The sequence below is a fragment of the Marmota flaviventris genome, chromosome 9 (genome assembly GCF_047511675.1).
Source record: "Marmota flaviventris isolate mMarFla1 chromosome 9, mMarFla1.hap1, whole genome shotgun sequence".
In the NCBI taxonomy this organism is placed as follows: Eukaryota; Metazoa; Chordata; class Mammalia; order Rodentia; family Sciuridae; genus Marmota; species Marmota flaviventris.
Genome location: NC_092506.1, coordinates 87,888,783 through 87,903,313, shown reverse-complemented (window position 1 = coordinate 87,903,313; position 14,531 = coordinate 87,888,783). Strand labels below are relative to the sequence as shown.

Below are 14,531 nucleotides of genomic sequence, written 5' to 3'. Positions count from 1 at the left end.
TGATAACTTTATCAAAAGGGTTCCCTTAGAGAATCAATGGAATTGTGTCCTAACCTGGCCTACAGGAAGAAAAATTTAACAGCTAGCTGTGTGATTTTCTTTATTCTTCTTGTTTTTTATTTTTTAAAGTTTCACATATTTATTACTGAACCAACCCAAACCAGTACTGCAGCACCTTTCTAACTAAAGAAAGCTCACATTCTCAGTTAAATGTTCTCAACTGTCCAGATAGTGGTGATGTTTTCAGCTGGACATGACAAGATGATCATAACCTTGATAAAACATAAACATGTAATTCCTTATAGATCCAGTTTGGTTCTCCTCCAATGTCTGCTCTTGGAGTTGTACCTGATCTTATTCCCAGTTTTCATTTGAATCTACAGGGGGAATGGGATGATTTTGCTTTTGTTTCTTGGCCAGGAATCGCTTGATCCCAAAAGTCTTGTGAGAAGACAGGTGAGGAACTGAATCAAGTGCTTGCAACACAATGACTGAAAAAAGGTGAAGATAGCTGTAGGATTTTCAGATGGCTGTTGGATTTGTGTTTGGTTTCCAATTCTAGAGTTTTAGACCCATTCCTTCAGAGAATTGTTATTTGAAAGAGATATTGTATAGGCTTTTACCTATAGGACTCATCAGGAGCCATGTCTTGAGTTGCTCAACAGAAGTCCCGTTCAGAAATTATCTTTGAGCCATCCTGCAAGTCAAAATCTAAGAGCTGGTCCAAAAGCAAGAAATACTTTAATGTATTAAGGCAGAGAAGATGCTAAAGGTCATTTTCATTGGTGGTTGCTGCCAAATGGAGTCACGGCAATTGCTAGGATCTATCCCTTTATTAAATTAATTTATTCAAAAATATTTATCGAATACCTACCATGTGCCAAACTCTATTTAGACACAGGCATTCAGGTGTTGGAAAGATGAAAACTCTTGCCATCATGGATAAGATTTTTCAGGAATAGTTATTGGGAAGTGTTGCCACCAAAAGCTAGTACCAATAATGATAAAAAAAAAATTCACTGATGGCAGAGGCTGGGTGTACTCCTGGGATCCATGAGTGGTACATGTAGTCAGAAGAATGCTTGGAGGGGATTCCAGAGGTCTCATCAGCATCTCAAATAAAGCTTCCTGAGATTCTGGGAGAAAAAATAGAAGTCATTGAATTTTTTAAAACTCAAAATTTCCTTTTCCTACCATTAAAGTTTGATTCCCATGTCAACTTACCTTGATTAATTCCCACATCTGTCCCCTGTTCTCTCTCATATTATTTATCACTTTCTAGCTTATATTGTGGTTAACTTTTCTTAAAGGGAAAATAGAATAGAAGGAAGTAGAATTGTCATAATTGCTGGAAAATCTCTATCTAAAGATACTCATGTTTTAATATGAAGTCTAAAATAGTTTTTTAAATGTTGGGTGTACTAATGTTCTTTTCCCAGGGCCTCTTGACATATTACTTTGAACTATAGTGGACTTTCTTGTACTTTTAAACATCATCTATCCTAAAATTTATCAAATCATTCAACAAATATTATTGGAAAATTTATTTTCCCAGACTTTAAAAAAAATTACAAAAACGGGGAAAAACCCCATACACTGATTATCATAAGTAGTCAGTTATCACATTCACTTTAGTTATTGGCAATTTACAGCTTCTCTGTGAGTCACATACTAATGCTAAAGATAAATTGCTATAATCCTTTCCTGGAGGACCTTTGAATATGTCTTTCTTTTCTTTTTTCTTTAAAGAAAACACAGGAACATTATGAGTACCTCCAATGAGATAGACACTTATGTTACTCAGTGAATCCTAAACACAACCCTAAGAATAGAGCAGTATGAAAATTACTATTTCACAGAAAAGAAAACTGAGTGTCAGAAAGATTAAGTAACAAATACTGTAGATTTTCAATCATATAATAAGCTTGTGATTTTTATTAGTGCATTTAAATATACAGAATAATGAGTTTCATTGTGGAATATTTGTACATGCAAATAACATGCTTTGATCACATGTGATGTGTTTTTTGACCTAATTGTAATGCTATTAAATATGATAGTAGTTCAGAATGTCTAAAGATGAAAGCTGAGTAGTGATTTAATAAAAATTAAATATAATTTAACTATTGAATTATAAAAACAAAGACACTAATATTGTGTATATAATTCTGATTCAGACTATATATTTTTTAATATAATAATAATTAATATATATGTATTATTATCTGTATTGTAAAACTTAATTTTGACAACCAGGAGTTGACTTATTTTGTATTAAACAGCTTTACACCAAAATGTTACAGCATATATATATATATATATATATATATATATATATATATATATATGTTGTATTTAGTGGTTCATTTGTGAATAATTTTGAAATATACTTTTGGCAAATTAGTTCCTGAGTTTTACAAAATTCTGCTAAATACTGGATGACAGAATATTTTCGATCATGCATTATAATACAATACAGGCTTGAAAATAATTGCTTTGTTAATTTTCTTAGTGCATGTTCAATCTGCCCAAGGCAAATACATAATCCTTATATGCATTCCTGTCAGTGTGATTTTATAAGTTTATAAAAATAAATATTTGTAAAGATGTTAGGACTTGGAGATTTTCTGAAAGTAAAATCAGAGCGTACCCACAGTCTTCGACAAGTTTATAAAGCCTCAGAAATGTGCCCTAGATAATTTTGAATAGATAAGCCCACTGAGAAACAATGAACTTGTAAACACTGTCAATTTACCCTGTGCATTAATAGGTAATTTGAACAAAGATCCCTGCATTGAACTAAGAAACAGATCCTAAGGAGAGAATTATAGAATTGGAACAGTTATCAGCTGGATGGCAGTGTAAATGCTGTCACTGATGGCAATCACGGTACTGATGTTTCTTGGCATGTGCTAGTGGTGCTAAAGATAAGAATTTGATCCATCATGTTCTGAAATGGGTTATATGTAGAAGAGAAAATGCTAATACTGCAGTGTCTCACATTTGAGAGATCTGGAAGAAAGTGTAACTATATAGACCGAGGACGTGGGGGCTGCTATGAAGCACAAGCAACTTTTTGAAAAAAGAAATAATAGTTTCATATCTACTAATCAAACTGTGAGAGTAGTAGGGCCTCCAACATGTTTTCTAAAGAGATTCTTATCTCCTAAAGTTGAAGTACAGACACAGATGGAGATCAGGCACCAATGGTAGAACATCACAGAAGATTGAATTCTCAGCCTAGGTTAAGTCTTCTATCCCAAGGTCAACTTGAATAGGGGAAAAGCAGAACTCTCAAACTTGGGATGGGGATATCTGTATAGGTGCACTTGTGATTTTTGAAGCTTCTAACTTGTCTGAACCATCTGTGTGTGCAGAAGAAGCTAATCATCTACTGCTAGAAGATGGGAGCTTCCCTCTCCACTTTAAAAATTATCTGAAGGACTCAAGTGACACAGTTCCTTCTAAGACAGTATTTTCCCTTTTCAGAATCTGTTTCCATCTTTTCTCCTGGCTAGTTATATTATTGGCATTGACTATGTGCATAGTCCACCTGGGGGAAACATTGACTTGCTAAGGGAGGTTAAATAGTGTCTGGTAAAGGGAAATCTAGGCCTTGCTTATATTTACTTTAGAAAATATGATAATAGAAAGGTAATAGAAATCTTGAGTGTGCTAGATGGAGTGGGATATAAAACTGGCTTAGGAAAAATTTGTTAAGAGAAAGGTGTTTTTATATTTCACTCATGGCCATAGGAAATGAGCTTATATGGTGTTGGTATTCTACTTGCAAGCTTAGAGGAAAAAATATTTCTCATTAAGAAAAACAGAGATGTTAGAACTTTCTCCTTAATAAATGAGAAAAGAGGACATTCTAGAGTGGCTCTTCTATATAAGAAAAATAACTAGCTCACCATATTCCTCAGGGTACTCCATTTACCAAGGCAATAAAGAATGCACTGGTGAGGGAACTCCAGCATAAAGGAGCACTCAGAGATGCTTTTCATATTTTTTCTCCTAGCAGCTCTGTGGATTATAGGGTCTTGAAATAGCTGAGGTCAAGTGGCAATATTTATCATCAAGGGCAGGGTGAGAAAGGGTAGTAGTTACTATCATATTTTATCCAGATGCCTTCTTCTTCAGGGGTGACTTGCACCCTAGTTTCTTGGAATTGGTGGCTACTGATACAGACAAGATTCTCTTTCCAGGAAACAACATTCTTCCAATGGTTAACAGGAGGATCTAATGACCTTGCCAGAATTTGGGGCAATTCTGAAGAGTGTGACTGGCTTCAGAACTACTGGAAGGGTTGATTAAAGACTCATTTATAACTTCATTGATGATAAACTGTATAAACCTAACCAAGTAGGATGCCTAATGCAGTTATAACTCTGGACATAGTATTTTTACTGGAGCAGATTAAATTACTTAAGCTACATAATTTACTAACGTGGTAAATGTATTCCTTACTTGCTCACAAATAAGATCAGAAATAGATTGTATTCATAAGGGAGGATCAACAATTTATACTCAAAATGCTTTCTCAAGGCTATATTAATTCTATTTGTCATAATTTAATCCAAAGGGATCTGGATTGTTCTGGGCACATAGAACATTTCTCCCCTGTATTAATGATATCATGTAAATGAGATCTGTTGACCTGGATAGTGTTAAGGATGCTTTGATAAAACACTTGTACTCCAGAAGGTAGGATGGAAACCCTAAAAAAAAATTCAGTAATATGCCACATGATTGAAGTGTTTAGGGATCTAGTGGTTTGGTGTATACCTATACATCCTCATCAGAATACAGGACAATTATTGCCCCTTGTGGTTTTTACCCCTAATTAAGAAGCATAAAACTTGTAAGGGCTCTTTGGTATTTGGACTCAACATATTCTACACTGACAATTACTCTGATGCTCAACTATTTGGTGATGTAAAAGTCTTCTCATTTTGACAGGGGCTCAGACCAAGATGAAGAAAAGGCACTACAACAGGCATAGTTTGCAGTAGAAGCAGCCCTTCTAGATAAAGAAGTTTGAAGTTTCTAAATAAATAGGAGAAAAAGTGCAGACTGGAGTAGAGACAAGCCTCCATGCAACTTACAACCACTGTGCACCACTCAAAAGTCTCTTGACATGTTATTGGCTCTAAGAGAAACTAGGCATCTCACCAATTGTCAAACAGAGACAATGAGCAGTCAAGATCTGATTCCCTCAAGAGACTGTATGCAGGAGCCCCTCACCACTTATTAGGCAGACCAAAACCAATGTTTGGCTAATGTGAAGGTGGGCAGTACAGCCTACTTCTCTTGAAATGAGACCAAGTCTGTGGTGTAGTTACATTCTAGAATTTCTCCATTATATCAAATGAAAGCTAGCTGATCTTGCTTTCTTTAGCTCCCTTTTCCTGAGAGAAATGAATATTTTTTTTACAAGGATCCTGGTCTTAAGCTGTTTCTAGGGATCCTGACCCAAGACAGGAATCACTGGCATAATGGTGGTATTTGAAGCCTTGCATGTAATGGGATCACCTAAAACAAGTACAGAGTGAAAACCTATCTGAAGAATAAATGGTTAAAGAGCAGGAAAAGGAAGAACAAGATGCTGAGTAGGAAAGCAATCGCGAATATTGTGGAAGCCAAAAAGTATGTTAAGAAAGAAAGTCAAGTGTAAAGTGGGAAGAAACTGTAGCAGATGCTGTTCATCCTCTACCAGATTTCTTGGGTTTTCCGACACTTTAAAGGTTTACCCTGGGGCAACAAGAGGCCCATATCTGCTGTGTCTGTTATTCCAATATCTTTTGGGCCTTGGGTGCAGAAGACATGCTTCTTTGCAGGTGGGTACAAAAGCTACCATTCTTCCCTTTAGGTTATCACTGACTCTGTAGTACAATCTAATTTCCAAGGCTTCCTTTGGAATCAGACTGAGGCTGCTCTTTACCTGGAAACACAGCCTTGATTAATCTCTCACTCTTTTGTATCCTAGATCCCTCGTATTTTTGTAGGGCCCTCCTGAGGACTTGGGCTTCTTAGAAACCATGCCTAAGATTCAGATTCAGGTAATTTATTGATGGATTGTTAAATAAAGGCTCAAGTAAGGTCACTATCAAAAAAGAGTTTCTAGGATTTGGAAATTAGGATATAGCTAATGATCTTGGGACAAAAATTAGATTAGCATGAATAGAGGAAGGAGAGGGAGGAGAGTTACAGAAGCCAGGGCATTTAGACAAATATACACCATTTTGTTGTGACATAAAGGAGAGCTAGAGAGTTAGATTTAGATTTGGAAATAGGGTCAAGGGAATTATGTGTGTGGATGCATATGTGTGTGGATGCTTATGTGTATTTGTATGTTTTTGTGGGAGGTGCGTGTTTTAAGATGTCAGATTTTTTTTTTTTTGAGAATTCTTTATGTTTAGAGAAAATAGTAAAAAAAAAAGTGTGTTGGGGGGAGAAGTTGACAATGCAGGAAAAGATGTGGAACTGAACACCTGTGTGAATCTCATATAAATGTGTATGAATAAAAGGCACAAACAGAATAAAAGATGAATGGCAGCATATTTTATTTTTATATCTAGAAGTACTTATAGAGCCTCAAGTATTCAGATGCATCCAATCCTCCTGAATAGATAATAATGATAATTTTCTGTAAAGTAGATAAACAAGACCTTAAAAACAATAAGTTGCTGATTGCTTGACTTGTGTCATATAAAATATCTTTCTTGTTGCTAGGTATCAGATGTGATAAACTATATGGCAAATGATGTGTACTATTTTAGGGGTTTACCAATGACTTAAAGAAGACTAACATAACCAAATTGAGGTGGATGAAAGGAACAGATATCTAAATAAGGAAAACAGGGAAAATCTGAATGTTTTAAATTCAGCTAATATAAAACCCACCAGTAGGTTGGATGCATTAGGGGCTACTAAAAAGTTTAGACACTGAGCCTTGTCTGAAGGACGTTATGTATACCTGAAATCCTTATCTTAAAGTTACTGAGATCAGCTTAGACTCAGTGAATATTTCCCTCTTATTTTTCCATTTACCATTGCCAACCGTTCATTGATAATCATTCTCTTCTTTTTCATCTTCTCTGTGTTGTTTTTTGGAGTCTGTACTCTTAGCTCTGGGAACTCTTCACTATTTGTACATTTTCATCTGTTGGCTCAATTTGGGCAATTTGAAAATTGGCAGTCTTTCATCATGCTCTGCTTCTATTTGCTACAATGGATGCAAGCACATATTTAAGCATTGGCTCGAAGTCCAAGGATGTAGTTAGTGTTAGCGTACAGTCTGAAATGTGGCAAGAATTATCAACTTCATGAGAATTCCTCCTGTAATCTTTGGACTCCAGGATGTCAATTCATTTTTGTTTTCTCCTTGGCACTTCCATTATCTTTTATTTAGAGAAGCAAGTGTGAGGAGTTGAGAGACATCTGGTTCACAGCTTCTGGCAACAGCTTGACCCGAAACGTAAGTTCTGTACTTTGCTTTGTGGGTCAACTGATTCAGACTGTTGGGTCCCAGTGAGTGAGTCATTTTAAAGGCCACATGCCATCCCATGAGACTGCCCCCCTTTCAGCGCGGCTTTCTCTCTGCCTTTTCTGCTTGCCATCTCAATTCAGAGGTCACTCAGTGCCGCCTGGATTAGGGATGGCCTTCCTTTGATAGTTGGATCTGCTTCCCTTACTTTTCATAGTAAAAATAATACAGAGTGAGTATGAACCTTTGTAGAGATGATCCTTCTGTTACGGGCTCAGCCACAAACCTTTTGCCACTGTTTTGATTTTTGTTTATTTATTTTTGTCACTGCACTATTACCAGGAACAGCAAAGATTCTTTCTAAATTCCTTAGTTTTTAGGAGTCATTACTAGTTATCTTTAGAGTGTAAGGGTAAAAATTTTCCATGTGTTAAAACTTGCACTGGAGGCATTACGTAAATGCAAACCATGGTGTCAGAAATTTTAGGTAATCTGCTTGCAAAAACCCAGACGTCTTCACAGTTAGTCAAAGCATTAATGAGAATGCATGTTGAAATGTCTAATTAATCTGGGTAGATATGGTCACCAAATAGCAGAAGATGAAACAATTACTACCAACCCTGTTCTGCTTTGTTCTCCTCCCTCCACACTTTTCTGCATCAGTAGTGCTCCTTATGGACCAGCTCTGAAGTCTGACTCAAAGTTGAATAAAAGGCTGTCCCTCATCTTCAGAGACTGACAGCATAGAGCGGAAGTGGGGAGAAGAATTCTGTAAATGAACAACCACAGGACAATGTGTTAAGATATTCTTAAAATAATGAATATAAGTTTTATATAACGAGGATTAGAATATAACAATGGAGAAATTAAACTCAGGTGTTGAGGGGTGGGAGCCAGACTGAATTTGTTTGTTCTTCTAGCATTTTCCTTCTGAATTGAAAGCTGCTGTTCACTTAATCATTCATTTTTCTTCAAATGTTTTACCCTATATATCCAACCCATCACCCAAGTTTGTAGACCTGCCCCCTAAACACTGGCCTCTTCTTTCCATTTCTTTTCTTACTACTCTTTTGGTCCCTACTTCTCATCTTTTCCCAGTCAAGATCATTCTTCCTAAAATCATGTTTCCTAGACCTGAAATGGCTTTCCTCACTGCCCAGATTAGATTTTCCTCCTCCTAGGAGAGTATTTGCTTGGAGGAGAGGGACTAAAAAGTTGGATGAGCGACTTTTTAGGCTTAACAAGATTGGGCGTTTCATGCTAGATGTGTGAAGGAGGGCAGAGGTATGGAAGAGCACCAAGTAGTTATGGAAGTGTAAGAAGTTTATTGAGGCTCCGTTATTTAGGATCAAAATAATGAGAGCACAGACATGTTCAGAGAACTGCAAGTAGTATTGTGTGGTGGTCTCATTTGGGAAAGGGGCAGAAGTGAAGATGGAGAGTTAGGTTGGAATAGATTTTTGTCATCATTAATGCCATCCTCAATACTTTGACTCTCTCCCACTTAGAAATCAGTGTTTCCCTCATTATATTCAGTAGTGTTTCTCAATCATGGGTAGTATTGAAATCTCCCATTTACAGGGAAATATTTTTCATTAATTTCCAGTGGTCATTTAAGTAATAGTACTCCAATATTTTAAAACAACTACAGACATAAAACTAGGTATAATCCTTCATACTTGAGCTCTTTTATTATTGCCAAACACAAAAAATTATAAATAAAAAATAAAAAATACAAACTTTGTAAAAGTCAAATTAATCATAGGAATTTAAAGCAATAGATGGTGTTTGGTGAAATTAAATTGCTAGATTGAGTTTAATAGTAGAAAGATATACTGCTAACATTTATCTATTAACCTATTTATTCATTCTTTTTATTTTAACCCTGATGAACCATCCTTCAACTCACCATCATGATCAATTCCATCCTTTTAAATTAGGTCTTGGCTAATTAAATTCATTATTTTGTTGGGCTAATCAGTTTAATATTACATAGGGAGCAAAATAAAATAAAATGCCCCTTCAGAAAAGAAAATGTAATACTTTCATTTTTCTTCTCTTTTCTCAGGAACAATTTCCCTTGCATATTTAACTGCAAGTTGTTTTGAACCAGATGAAATTGACATGAGCATCTTCTTTAAGTGATCATGCACTGAGTACTGTGGTGCAGTTATGATTGTGTTTGGAAATCTCTAGCACCATGAGCCACATGGAAACTTAATTCTTCCAACACTTTTTTTGAATTGACTTACAGTAGAGCCTTTGTCCCTAACCTGTGATACAGTGTAGTTTTTTCTTGGTGCCTCTCCTTGGCTATCTATGAAGTATGCCAGTGTGTGTTCCTTATTAGACTACAGTAATTAAATATATTACCATGACATTTGACATATTATTAATTATGACATATAATGTTATTTTCATAAGAATGACTTTATTAAAAAGTTTAGCTAAAGCCGGACGCAGTGGTGCATACATCTAATCCCAGCGCCTTGGGAGGCTGAGGCAGGAGGATTGTGAGTTCAAAGCCAGCCTCAGCAAGAGTGAGGAGCTAAGCAATTTAGTGATAAATAAAATACAAAATAGGACTGGGGATGTGGCTCAGTGGTTGAGTGCCCCTGAGTTCAATCCCCAGTATCCCCCCCAAACAAAAAAGTTTAACTTAAATATTTTTCAATGTAATATGTCTTCCTACAACATAATTAATTTGCAAATTAAGAAAAGTATTATAAATATACAATTGTATAGATGGAAAAATTAGATTACTTTATAAGTCTGTTTCTCCAGGAGTATTTTAAGCATTGTGAAATGAACAATAGTGGTTTTTCTGATTTTGATTTTGATCATTCAAGCACTTAAGAAATACTTACTGAGTGTTGACTATTCATCATATTTCTATTATAGAAACATCTCCCCCCAACAATGTAAAAGATTGATTACCTGGGTCAGCAAGAATGAAAAGTTGGAGAATGGCCAGGATCACTAATCCAACCAGGAAATGGTAAGTGTCTGCACCTAAGTAGACACTGAGGATGGAATAGAGGGTGGAAATAGTTAGTAAGTAGAATTAACAAACTATGGCATTTATCTGAGATCTGAGAGATATTCTAGACTCCCTACCCCTTTGTGTTCTTGCATTCTATAATTCACCAGAGTAGATGTGAGTAATTAGAGTACAATTATAAGATTTTTTTTTTCTTGGTGAGGTGAAGTATATTAATTTGGTTTCTTTAAATGTCCATGGGATATCAAGGAAGAAACATTTTACTTTGGCCTCTAAGACCTATGTATAGACCAATGTAGGAGGAGGAGAGGAGTTGCCTTGCTTGACTTCCTAAGTTCTTAGGATAAAGTGCAGATCTGAAAGGCAATGTGCTTAACAAATTTTAACTCTTTGGAAGAGTAAACTTCCTTTAATGTATGTATATCTTTTATTTGCCTTGGAGACATTCAATTTTTAGAGAACTTTAGTGCTAATAAAAATGAAAAAAAAAATGCATGTGTATCTACAAAAAAATTGCTTTTAAATATAATTTGCCCATAGTTGCATATTAAATTAAATATATTTGTGGCTAAGTATCATGACTTCTGATTTTCTCATTCTTCTTTTATAAAGTTTTCTCTTTTTTAAAGTTTATAATTATTAGCACATATTAATTGTACAAAATGGTGAGTTTCTGTGTGACACTTTCATACATGCATATAATATATTTTGATCATATATACTCTCCCTATTACCCTTTTTTATCAGCTTCCCCAGGACCCTCTCTTTTCCTTAATAGTTCCTCTTCTACTTTCATGTCATCTTTTTTTCCCCCTAGATTCTATACACTTTGAACACATTTTTTAGAAAGAGGGAGACAACCTGTGTAGACTTAGAATTTGTTGTTGCAGATTTTCTGGCTTAAATCAGAGAAAAAGTTTTTTTTTTTCTTCCTGCTTTATGTGTACCCAAGGAGTACACATAAAGCAGGAAGAAAAAAACCATAACTAATGGAACTTTAGGAAATTCCATTTTTTTCCCTCAATGTTTTTCTTCATCATAATTATTTTGTTTTCAGTAAAGAAAATGTGGAAGACAAAGGTAGAAAAAATTACTTGTACTTTGACCATTAAACAAAGTCATTATTAAAATGCTTTTGCTTAGATGTTTCTAGGTTTTTTTTCTGCCACATTTGAAGATCTTTTGATTTTTTTTTATTTATTTGGAATGTGGAAAGTAACATACAAGTAGGAGGTGGAGGAAGAGGAAATTTTGAAGACAAGTGGGAGGAGGTGGGGCATTAACAGGGGAAGAACTGCTGGGAAACATCATCCTAGAACCTAATGAAAAAAGATTTTGACGTGTCAATCAATATGACTGTGCTTAAAAAACTTATTTGACAATTAGGTGGGCTTCAGCAGTCTTAGGTAGGGAAATTTTATGGAAAATATGACTGTGAAGCCCAGTTTAATTTTGTAGTAAGTTGAAATTATAGGCCATTCTAAGTTAAAATGGTCAGTTATTTTTATTAAACTATGGCCTAAGCGTGTGACTATTATATTCAGTCATAGATCTTATTACATACACATCCAAAACTATTTGAAAGGTCTGCTGAAGAACCCACATGCCAAAGAAGCTAAGAAGAAACATTTGCTAGGGAAAATCAGAAAAAAGCCCCCCCCAGACTCATAATATCAGTTAACCATTTCATGCCTCTTCATTGACTCAGTATTTCTAGATGGTACTATTTTAACTGTCTATATATTCTCATGGGAATACGTGATTTCATTAACACAGTGGTTCTGAAAGTGAGATTTGTACATAAACAAAGACAAATAGTATCTTCAATGAAAATTTAAACTGCATATAACATGAAATTTTAAGGTATATGAGTGCACAGGAATTTTGTTACAAAGTGTAGTTCCATGGGACCTTTCCCCCCGCCCTCTCAACTGTGAATACCTTTTATTTCTTAATTTAGAAAACACATCCACATCTCTTTGGACTAGAAAGCCCTTGTGTTAAGAAGCTCAAATGTAGTATTTCATTGCCTCCTTGATTCTTACCTTAAAAATTAACTAATTACTTAAAAAAAAAAGGGTAAGGAGAGTCAGTCACAGTGGCACATTCTTACATGTAATCCCAGCAACTTGGAAGGGTGAGGCAGAAGGATTGTAAGTTTGAGGCTAGTCTGGATAATTTTGTGAAACCCCTCAGGAACTCAGTAAGACCTTGTGTTAAAAAGAAAAAAAAGGCAAGGAAGCTTTTAAGAGTAAACAAATTTTACTCATATCTCATATCTTATTATCATGTGCATGTGCGGATTTATTCCCTTGGCCCAAACCACCTGCATTCTATGGAACGTTGCTATCTCTATATCACTATTACCTCAACATCTTGCTCAGATGTAGGAAAACAAAACAAAACAAAACAAAACAATCCACCATAATTTGACAAGCTATTAATCATGCATGACTCAAGAACAAAACAAAACCCAAAAGATATTTGTGATGCTTGACAATTTCACACAAATAATATTTTGCTAGTACATAGTTTTTAAAAAATGTTATTTATTTTCATATATATTTTAGAAAGATTTTAGCCATCTTAAAGAAAGTTGGAAATTGCATTGTTTTCTTAGATTGAAGTATGAACCTAAGACACTTAGAATTTTTAATTGGCTGGAATGGAGGAACAAAGATATACAGTATAAACTTGACTTTTTTCTTTGAAATTTTTTTATTCTTCATGTTTAAACTTGATTGTAAAATCGATGACTTTTTGCTTTTATTCATTACTTATCATTTTCATATTTATTTTATTTTTAGAAAGTAGTAAAATTGAAATTAACAGGCATGAACAATGATATGGAGAAATCTAGTAGGAGTGTAAAATGACAGTCACCGTGGAAAACAATTTGGTGGTTGCTCAAAAAGTCTAATATTAAATTACCACATTGTCTGACAATTCTGCTCCTAGGTAAATCTCTAAAAAAATTGAATATAAGTACTTAAACAAGTACTTATAGAGGGATCTTCATAACATTATTATTCATAATAACCAAAAGGTAGAAACAAACACAGTGCCCATTAATAGATACTGATGGTGTGGTATGGATAGCCATGTGTAATATATATATATTACATATATATATATATATATATATATATATATATATATATATATATATATACTGTGAAGTATTATTCAGTAATAAAAAGAAACAAAGTACCTACAAATGTGGATGAATCTTGAAAACATTAGGCTAAGTGAAAGGAAAGACAGATATAGAAGAGCACATGTTATTCAGTTCCGTTTCTATGAAATATCTAGGATAGGTAAATCCTTACAGCCAGGGAGCAGATTGTTGGTTGACAGAGGCTGGGGGAGGGAGGAAGAAGTAGTGCTTATTTATTGAATATGAGGTTATCCTTTGGGTTGGTAAAATGTTTTGGAACTTGATGTGGGTGGTAGTTGCACAATATCTTGAGTCTATTAAATGCCACCATGCATTTTATATGATTAAATTTTATATTATTTGAATTTTACTTCATTTCAAGAAGCACTGAACCCTATGTTCCAGGCAAAATGAGAAAAAAAGAGAGAATTTTATTTTAATTATCTTGATCAGTAGTAGAAGTAACTTAAGCTACTTGGGTATATAGTATATGCGATCTCTCTTACTATTTCTCACAACTGCATCAAGTCCAAAATTATCTCAAAATAATAAAAAGTTTAATTAAAAACCATCAGAGTTTGTGATAACTGAGAGAGCTTAAAATTTGAGATATATTCAGTAGACACTTAGAATTTAAGCCCTTATTTTCTATTTATTTAATAGACACATAGTACTTAATATGTGTTAGGCAGTCTTATTATCTCTGCAAATGACTATTTATATAGTTCCGTCTTGGAGCTGTGTCTCCAGTGCCCTGAAACAGTGCACTGTGCTTTATAAGCAATAAATAAGCATAGACAAGGATATGGAGACATATTAATGATTATATAATAATATTTCCAAGTTTCTCTCACTGCTTTCATTTCACTGTCCAGATTTCTGCT

At 34.7% G+C, this 14,531-nt stretch overlaps 1 pseudogene; it reads right to left on the bottom strand.

Moving 5' to 3' along the window:
- Positions 1–299: 299 nt before the first annotated feature.
- LOC114089025 (large ribosomal subunit protein eL39-like) overlaps positions 300–14,531 on the bottom strand; it is a 164,448-nt pseudogene continuing 150,216 nt past the window's right edge.